This window comes from Ammodytes marinus (genome assembly GCF_949987685.1).
Source record: "Ammodytes marinus genome assembly, chromosome: 11".
NCBI lineage: Eukaryota > Metazoa > Chordata > Actinopteri > Uranoscopiformes > Ammodytidae > Ammodytes > Ammodytes marinus.
In genome coordinates this window covers 10941547-10951975 of record NC_137215.1, presented here as the reverse complement: position 1 = coordinate 10951975, position 10429 = coordinate 10941547, and positions in this window count along the sequence as shown.

Sequence of the window (10429 nt, the reverse complement as noted above, 5' to 3'; positions counted from 1 at the left end):
AGTGTGCAACTTCTCTTTGTTTGTCAATGGTAGTAAAAAAAAAAAACATTGCTACCATAAAATATAACACAATAAAAACAATGCAAATGGGACTTAAAACAGTAAAAACAATAAAAAGAAAAAGTACGTATTTAATGCTCCATCACTGTCAAATAACAATCAGTGCAAGTTGGTGGAAACAGTCTTTATCTGTATTTTTTACATTATTTTACATTCTTATTATTCTTTTACAAATACCCTTACCTTTTATATCCGAGATGGATTTTTCTTCCACAATCATCTTCTCTTCTGCACTGACATATCCATTTACTGTAACCCATGTCGCATTCTTTTAACTTCCCTCTGAAAATATACCGGTGGTGTAGAGGTAGAGAGAGACCCAATGTAACTGATTCTCTGTCAAAAGCAGGAGGGATTTTTTGGTTTTGATCATATCTCAGATTTGCACAAATGTAATTTAATAGAATAAAAGTTCTGGCATGAGGCTGATTTGTATCCCTACCATTTGTTTTTAGGATCAATTCGATTGTACGTATTGCTGGAGGTGTAATGTGTGTTCCTAAACAAACAAAGATAGTGATGAAAGTGTGCTGCTTACCTTCAACTGCACGAATGAGCAGGCAAAAACACTCATTAAATATCAGTAATAGCAGAAGCAAAAACAGAAGCCCTTATTATTGTTTGTGTGTGTGTGTGTGTGGGGTGTGTGTGTGTGTGTGTGTGTGTGTGTGTGTGTGTGTGTGTGTGTGTGCACGAGCGTGCATGTGTGTGTGTGTGTGTGTGTATGTGTGTATGTGTGTTTTTCATCAATAACATGACTCAGCATCCTTTGGGTTTTATAACCCTCATCTCTTCGGCTTGACTGCATAGGTGATTAGATACTTCCTGAAGCTGTCTTCCTGGAACACTGTGAGTGTGTATGTGTGTGTACTTGTATTACTCATGTTGTGAGGACATAAGTCTGTTTAAGGTCACATCGTTGGTAGGGGAGAACGGGGTAAGTAGGCACACTTTTTACTCTAGTGAGAATTGCTCATCACCAAAACATCTTTCAATAGTCATTCCTACATTAAATTGAAGCTTAAGGTGTTGGCTTGAAATGTGTACCCCTCACTTTTTCTATCTTATTGTAATAAAGAAGAAATTAATCATCAAAGACACCCTTACACATTGTGACAACCAACCCCATCAAGGGGTCGGTTGTCACACACTATGGGGTTGTTTGTCACAATGTTATCTTAATGGGAATAATCATAAAAAGAAGGAAAGAAAGTAGAACTAAATTTGAACATTTAATTGCATTGTCAAGTTGACAAATAGGCCTACATAACTTACTGTAGCCTTGGCAACTGGTCTAGTTTGGGATGCACTGGGTTGTTTTGATTTTGTTGCCCTTTTTTCTTTTGCATGCTAGCTGCCTTTTCCTGCTCTATTTTTTCCTTCTCTGGGGTGTCAGTGAGGATACAGTTTGACAATTTCTTTAATTATTGGGTTCCTTTTCTGGCTGTAGCCTTTGGATAACATGTGTATACCCCTCAGGTCAATGAATCGACCCCTTTGTTATTTTCTTTACTTATGACATATTGCAGGATGTCCATCCCGGGAGAGGGATCCCTTACTGAGTAAAAATTTAGAAATCTCAGGGAGATTTGATAGAGTAAGGCTTACTCTATCAAATCTCCCTGAGATTTCTAAATTTTTCTTATCCCGATAAAGGGTTTTTACTGGGAGTTTTTTCTCAGCCGAGCTAAGGGTCTAAGGGCAGGGTGTCATACTGTATGGAATGTAAAGCCCACTGAGGCAAATGTCTATTTGTGATATTGGGCTATACAAATAAAACTGATTCGATTTGATTTGATTAAGGTGAGGGCTTGGTTTAGCAGTAGTTGGCTTGGGTTAGTCTCAAGGAAATGCTATACTGTGTCCTCAGAAGAGATGAAAATGTATATATCTACTCATGGATTTGAAATTGACTTCTCCACCATTAAGCTCAATATCTCTTCTCAGTGTCAGCTCCAGTCAGCCACAGGAAAAACAAACGTGTTGACGGTTCTGTCAAAATGAGATGAGATGTTAAGTTAAGTTATCTTTATTTGTCAGTTGTACACGAGGCACATTGAAATTCGTCTTTTCGCATATCCCCTCTCAAGTTACCACACTTCGGTCAGAGCGCAGGGTCAGCCGCAGTACAGCGCCCCTGGAGCAGTTTTGGGGTTAAGTGTCTTGCTCAAGGACACAATGGTAGAGATGGTGGGCACCGTAGACACAATACCAGCCTCTGCTAGTTTTACAACTTACACCCTCCTGTCCGGTGCCGGGGATCGAACCAGCGACCTCATGGTTACTGGTCGGCCACCTTACCTCTAGGCCATCCTACCACCCCAACTGTTGACAGTTCCTCCTTTAGGCTTTAGAGAGGGTGGGGTGTAGCCTGGTCCAACCAGACCATCGTACTTCATTTCATTTTTACAGAAGGTCTGGAAGTGCTGTAATTGGCAAACGTTCATTCACTTGGAGGCGGGTGTCTGTCAAAGTTTAAAACTATTGGATCTGCCCAGTGCCACTCTGGATTAGCCAACCAATCGCATCACGTTTGGTCGTCACGTGTGTCATGAGCCGGCTTCTGGCGGTGCGTTCCAGTTGGACAGGGAACTCAGAAATTTCCGACTTCACTACATATTGTAGTCTATGAATCTACCGGTACCTGGCAACAGTAACTTGTTAGAGCCTAACGTTTAGTTATTTGGACGAGAAAGGTTTTAGGCGTCCATACTTTCGCGAGCAGATGCACTGGAACACAGACAGGTCGGAACTCGGAAATACCAAGTCGGAAATCTCCTTCTTCCGAGTATAAAGGAACGCATCATTCAACTGAAACTGGAGCGCGACTTCGACGTCATCGTTCTCAGTCACTCGCTCTGTTCAATGATTGGACGATTGTAGATTCTCCGGTAAAACTGGGAAATGCACTGTACACCCAGACTGACTACTGAAGGGAAAATGAAAATGAGTGCTCTCTCTTAATCCGTGTACCTTCCGTTCAATCCATATCCGTTTGGAAATCAAAACACGAAAAACGAAAAGTGACCTGTTTTTTTGATAATCATCCTCTCATCTACATCATATATTATACTAAAACACGTTTTTATCCATTTTTAATCACAATTTATGACCAGGATATCAAATATGAGAATAATGGCCTAAATGTCGATTTTGAAAAATACATGTTTCAATTTAGTTAAAGAAGTGCGTGCGCACGCGCGTGTGTGTGTGCGCGTGCCCAGAGGCGAACTTAACCATTGCGCAAAGGTAGGCAATTGCCTTGGGTCTCATAATCGTCTGATAAATGTTTGTTTTACTCTTCATTCATTAATCACCGATTACGTGCGGACGTCAGCATCGCACTGGGAACTGAAGGACACATCCTACATTATTGATAATGTTATTGATACTCGTGATCAGCTGAGGCATAAGCCCCAGTGCAGACAGCTGAAAGCATTTTTATTGGTTAGGTCCACGAGTGAAAATTGCGTCTGAGGCGATCGTCGTCTCTGTCTCTCTTTTTTCCCTGTCTTCACTTCACTTGTCGAGTCAAAGTGGGCAATCACCCAGTTTAAGGGCGCGCGCGCGCGTCTGTGTGTGTGTGTGTGTGTGTGTGTGTGTGTGTGTGTGTGTGTGTGTGTGTGTGTGTGTGTGTGTGTGTGTCGAGGAAAGAAGAAACTTGTCTAGGCTATATTTTGTCCACGTTTAGGCTATATAGGCTATCTGAATTGAGCTTTTTGTAAAATAAGGCTCTTGATGTCAGCCAGCCAAAATGTGTTTCCCCTCTCAATAAAGATTAAACATTTGGTGGTTTGTCTCGTTTTGATCTGGATCAACAGCTGTATGTCTGTCGCTGTTTAGATCATGCCTCGTTTCCTCTGAGCAGCACAGTTCGGTTCGGCACGGTTCGGCAGGGTTACCCTACTAGATCTGCCATGCGTTTCCACTACCGACAAGAGGATTTAGCCTACTTAAAAGACGGAGATAGCCACGGTCAGAAAACAGTCTATGGGTCAGAGCCATCACGGGGGTGGCCGCACATAGCTCGTGGCATTGTGGCAGCGGGACACAGTTTAAACCGCTGACTAATATAAATTATTATTTGGAACTTCAAAAATGAAAATGCACATTTCTTACATTTTCTGTTTGTCTCCTTTCCCACTTTCGTATGTAAAGGGCGACATGGAAAATAAAAAATAAGAAATGGCAATCAATTCATGTTTTACAGGCATATTTTGAATAAAACAGTCCGTTTTTTATTTTTTTTAAATGAAACAAATAATTAAAAAATGAAATCAAACAGTTTTTTTCGTTTTTCGTGTTTTGATTTCCAAACGGATATGGATTGAATGGAAGGTACACGGATTTCTCTTCCTCTATAGCTTTTTTAAAATATGTTTTTCCGTTCTACTGTCATCCTTCAGACACCAAGAGCCTAATGGTGGAAAATGGATGTGTTCCTTACAAATGATGTCTGGTCCTGTAATTTGATCAAAAGGACATGGTGATAGGCTTTCACACTCATCTCAAACCCTGCATGATGTACACCCAACAACATTAATTAGATTGTTCCAGGAAAAGGAAGATGCCACTTTTACCACTTTTTTGTTATTTTTTTATAGCACGAGTGAATAGTCTCAGTATCACAGAGAAGATAATAATTTGTTTACATGTATATGTACACCTATATTTCTTATCTTTGCCGACAAAGCCCTAAGCTCGACCCTCATTTTGTATAAACTTATTTTTATTTTATATGACAAAACATGTAAGCAAAAGTTGGTGAGAGAGGCAGTAAAGTTGTTGGACAGAAAAAAACATTGAGCTGCAGCTTGAAAAGCACAATTAATTTATTTTCATACTATTTTAAGCCCTGGTTAAATGTTGTGGAAATATGATGATATGTTTTTGATATCATCAGGTTTTATTTAGCCCCCTCATACTAGTCAGGCTTCCATGTTTATTGATAAACAGTCGTTTATCGTACGCTAATTTCTGCCCAAACTAGGAATTTGGCAGCATATTGATTGTGAATGCAGAGTGGTTTACAAATGTTTTAGAATATTTCAGCAAAAAAAGTCTGTATTAATCAACACATTCACACATTGTCCAGAATTCACACATCCTTCATATCAGCAGCGCAAATACTTATTTATCAAACATCATAAATGCAATCAAAAAATTGGGAGTCGAATAAGTGCACTTTCAGTTTAGCAGTTTGCTGGCTTGAAAATGGCTAAACCAATAATACTTTGGACAGCGAATATGCAAATATAGGTCAGTGTGCACTTGTCACCACAGCAACAAGCTAATTTATCCTCTTATTTTTTTCTTTTTGTGTTTCCTTGTATGAGAGTAATTGGTTCGATGTAATCTACTAAACTAATGTAAAAAAAATATGTTTCTGAAAATGCGGTCAAAGTCATGATAAAATATATTTCAAGAGGTGAAATGTTCAAGAGCTCAACTGTTTTGTAATTAATTCAGCTTGAAGAAAAAAGCAACAAATCAAAGCCGGTGCGTACTTAACTATAGTCCAACTTCCTTGTGCATTTTCTAAAGGAAGCACTCAGTGATGTGATCAAAAGGACTGCACCTTTCACAATACTCTTCAGTGCTAGATGTTCAATCCCATACAGTGTGTGATCAGAAAGTGAAAAGGAACATCTTGCTATAAAATTATGTCTGTTCCCATGGCTGAACTTCAAAGATGCTCCATTACTGTATAAGAACAACGCTCTGTTTCCAAAGAAATATATCCTTTTCATTGCAAATAAACATTAAATAATATGCAAGCTTTGATAAAGATGGTACATCAAAAGAGTTGATGTATATATTATTCATCTTAATGGAGGGAACCCACTCAGACAAACTGTTCCAGCTGCTGTTGTCTGGTAGACGCTACCGCAGCATCCGGTCTCACAAGAACAGACTCAGGGACAGTTTCATCCCACAGGGCATAAGACAGCTGAACTCCTGAGCTACTTAGCTCATCACTATGCCACTTTATAACATGCCACTTTATAACAGTCAACGTCTGGATTAATATGTCTGTTTACATTTTAAGTCTCACTTTCATTATTGTGTTTCTCATATACTTTTACTTTTTATTATTATTTATATTATTATTGTTGTTATCTTTATTATTATTCAAGTCTCAGCTTTCAGACTTGTGTTTCTCTTATGCTTTTACTTTTTCTTTATATTACACTGTTGAAGGAGCCCAAGACTAAAGAATTTCATTGCCAGCAACTGCTCTGTAATTGTTGCGCATATGACAATAAACAAACTTGAATCTTGTACTACTGCAATAATACATAGAACAACAGCTGTAAAGCTGCAGTACATACTACAACAATATTTGTAGCCTGTTTTTTTATTCAATACAATAATGCAAAATGCGAAACGAAAAAGAACTGTGGACAAAATTTGCTTTCAAAGTAAAGTTATACAAAAATTACTGTTGGTTGTAATACAGTATTATTCCATTGAAGTATCCTATTGATAAACTTAACCACAGACAGGACAACATAGTCAAGAAAGTTTTTCTTCATATAGCCGGGTTACAGTTTTTGCCGAATGCTTACACTCATGTTGCAGACTTTGGCCCACTGTGTCAAAACTTAACACACAGGCCGAATAGGACAAAGCACATGGAGATAAACTTCTAACCTATACGGCAAAATGAAACTCTTGAAACAAAACCTAACAATCCCATTTCAAAACAGTTTTTAGCATCAAAACAATACACACATGCACTTTTGAATTACTCTTTCCTAGCAGCAACAACACACAGATGTGCTTTATGCAAAACACAGCTGTATTCAGTACTTTGGATGGTTTTTGACTTTAAAAGTCTCATACAGATTTTTTTTTGTGAAAGATTGATCCACTACAGTTGATCTAGACACATGAAAACAAAATGTAAACGCTTCAGATTTTTTATTTTATTTTGTCATTTCAGGTTTTTGCTAAAGTAAAAAAAGAAATGGTACAACTAGAATATTCTACAAAACATAGTGTTCTAAGGGAATGATTGGAAGACATTTAGGCTATGAATCCTGTCTCCTGTTGGCATCTGGCCACATCACCTCATCCACGTCATAGGCAATGTCCTTCCTTGCCAAGCAACGGAGGAAATATCGCCTTGCGTGCCGTATCCAACCTTTTGCAGAATTTTTTGGAAAGATTGATCCACTATATTTTCAATTAGAAAAGAAAACAAGTTTATATTGCAATTTCATGGTTTTGGCCAACAAAAGAAAAAAACAACAAATAGGTAGGATCGCAGTTCAACAAGCAATTCAGTGTGTCACTATGAACTCTGAAACAATTACAGTAAAAAAAAGATGTGTTGTAAGGAATGGGGCGAGTGGATTATGAATCCTTTGGATACCGCCTCCCGTTTGTGTCTGGCTACATCGCCTCATCGACATCACATGCAATGTTATCCTTTGAGAAGCAACAGCAAAAATATTCCTGATATCCAGTCTAAATGTCCTAATTATGGAGCTATTGTGTTGTTGGGCTGGAATCTCAGACCAGCCTCCTATATTGTTAGGCCATGATCTATAACATGTTCCACTATAGTGACCCTGTCTCCGTCTGTTGTCCTTTGTCATCGTCCTCCTGACGCTCTCTCTTGTCCTCTTCCCCTGACTCTTACTGTCTCACAAAGCAGCTGAGCTCACCTGAGGTCTATGTGTAATGCTAAGGCTCACACTGATTGGTATTATATTAGCTTTATTTTTTATTTTTCATGTGTGTGAATCTGTGTGCTTTTCCAATTTTAGTTGTGTTTTGTATTTTAAATAGATGTGTTTTCCAAAGGATTGCAGGTGATTTCCTTTTTGACCAATGTGTCTTATGTAAAACACTGTGTGTAGTGTTTTGCAAAAAGTGTGTTGGAGAATTTCAAACACAGTGCAAAGCACTTATTGTGTTTGTAGGGTTGGTGCTTGTGTTTAGGGCATGGTCACCAAAGTTAGAGGTTGTGATGCTTTGGGCCTAGCAACCACTATTAGTGTGTAAGCATTAGGCAAAAACTGTAATAGCAACAAATAGTAATTTGCCTCCGGGGGCAATGTAGTTGGTTTTAAAAAATGAGTAATCATTTTTGTCGGATAACTGAGTATCAAGGATTCAAAACTATGACACTGATTTTTTGTCGTTTGGTGCATCGTGGGAGTGAGTGCAGCAGTGCATTCAAAATTACATGAGACCTTCCTCATAATGTCCATGCAGCAAGAAAAGAAAAAAGAAAAAGAAAAGACAGATGAGGTGACAAAGTAATATAGTCTGATAAAGAACTGTGAGGATTTGGGGCACCCTTAGCTCAGTTGGTACGGTGTCCCCCCCATGGGCCTCGGCCAGCAGCGGACCCGGGTTCGATTCCAGCCCGTGGTCGTTCTCTGCATGTCACTCCCCTCTTTGCCCCATTTCAAATTTGTCTCTACACTATCAATAAAGCATAAAAATGCCAAAAAAAATCTTAAAAAAATTGCATTTGAAATTGACTTCTCCACCATTAAGCTCAATATCTCTTCTCAGTGTCAGCTCCAGTCAGCCACAGGAAAAACAAACGTGTTGACGGTTCTGTCAAAATGAGATGAGATGTTGGCAGTTCCTCCTTTAGGCTGTGTGTGTGTGTGTGTGTGTGTGTGTGTGTGTGTGTGTGTGTGTGTGTGTGTGTGTGTGTGTGTGTAAAAGACGAAAACGCCTGGGAGATAGGCTATGTTTCCATGGATACAAAAGCATACAATTCCAAAGGGTTGCTTTGACTGGACATAGGTATGTCTAATTATCTGAAGGGTTATGATTTCACAAAGCAGAGAACAGTATTATGATTAGACTACATATAGGGATATTGGGGCCCAGATGGGAGCTGGGGAGAAGAGTTTAAAACTGTGTAAGACTCCGGCTAAATTGAGCCAAGCAGCAAATTAAATCATGCGGACAAACAGTCATGAATCTGATCACATTTGTCGACATATGTTCATTAATGCCTCTGAAAACCTTTTCTAGAAAAGTAAAAAATCAAAATATGATAGCAATATATATATATATATATATATATATATATATATATATATATATATATATATATATATATATATATATATATATATATATTAGAGGTGGGCATAGATTAATTTTTTTAATCTAGATTAATCTAGATTAATTTTGAAATTAATCTAGATTAATCTAGATTAAAATGGCTCATTTGAATTCATTCATAATATGTGTGTGCTCCCTAAATAATTACTCAAAGTAAGTCTTTGAGAACGTGTTTCTCAAGCCAGGTGGCGCATCAGACCAGGGGCTCATCTCCTGTTTCCAACATGCATCACAAACTGCTTGAGGAAGCTGTTCTACTATGATAATTGGTGATGAAAATAAATAATGTTCAACAAGATGTACTTGTGTTTACAAACTGTTTATTCAGTTAAACATGAACTTTGAACTGTAGGCCATAAGAGGTAACGATGAATTGTTTAGGGCTGCAACTAACGATTATTTCAATAATCGATTAATCGGTTGATTATTTTTTCGATTAATCGATGAATCGGATAAAAAAAATAAACATTTGTAAATGCTGCATCTTTATTCAAAAACTGAACATTACTTCAAATTCACAGTGCACACTGAAGTGTCAAAACACCAGGTTATTGCTCCAACGTCCCGGAACTATTAAAAGTAATATTAAATTATAAAAAATTAATAATAAACTTAACTGGGATAACACAAAAAAAAACATACAATGTATGATATACATTTATACAGTATAAGGGATGTCCATGGTAAACCAGTCAACCGATAATATTTTTAACCGGTAAATACTAACGGTTAAAAAAATTAAATCATCTTAATTTCTCTCAGATGACAGGAGAGTTAATTTGTATTGATATTGATACCATTTTCAAGACTCCTTAACGATCCAAGTCTTTATTGATATCAAAATTGATAATTTTCTATTATTTTGTTGAAATAGAACTTGTATTATTGCTTTAATTGCTGATATGATCATAGCTCTAGATAGGACATTAAACAGGTCATAATTCCATTCCATCTTTACTATCTATTTTATCTTGCTGGGAAAACAAGTTTCGCCAAAATCTCAAATTTCTTTTTTTTTGTGTTGCATTTGAACACATCAATCATATTACTGAGCCGGCCTGAACACATCACAGTTGACATGTTTGCTACTTTTTTTAAGCTAACTAGCTTTATATCCTTCCGATTTTAACATGGATTTAAAATCTGGATCACTATTTTTAACTGACGGGACTTTCTACACCGTTCGGTTGTATGATTACTGCCGCTGCATTGAATGACTGTTGATGCGCCGATGCCGATTCTCCGAGCACGTCTGCACACCGTCTGCAGC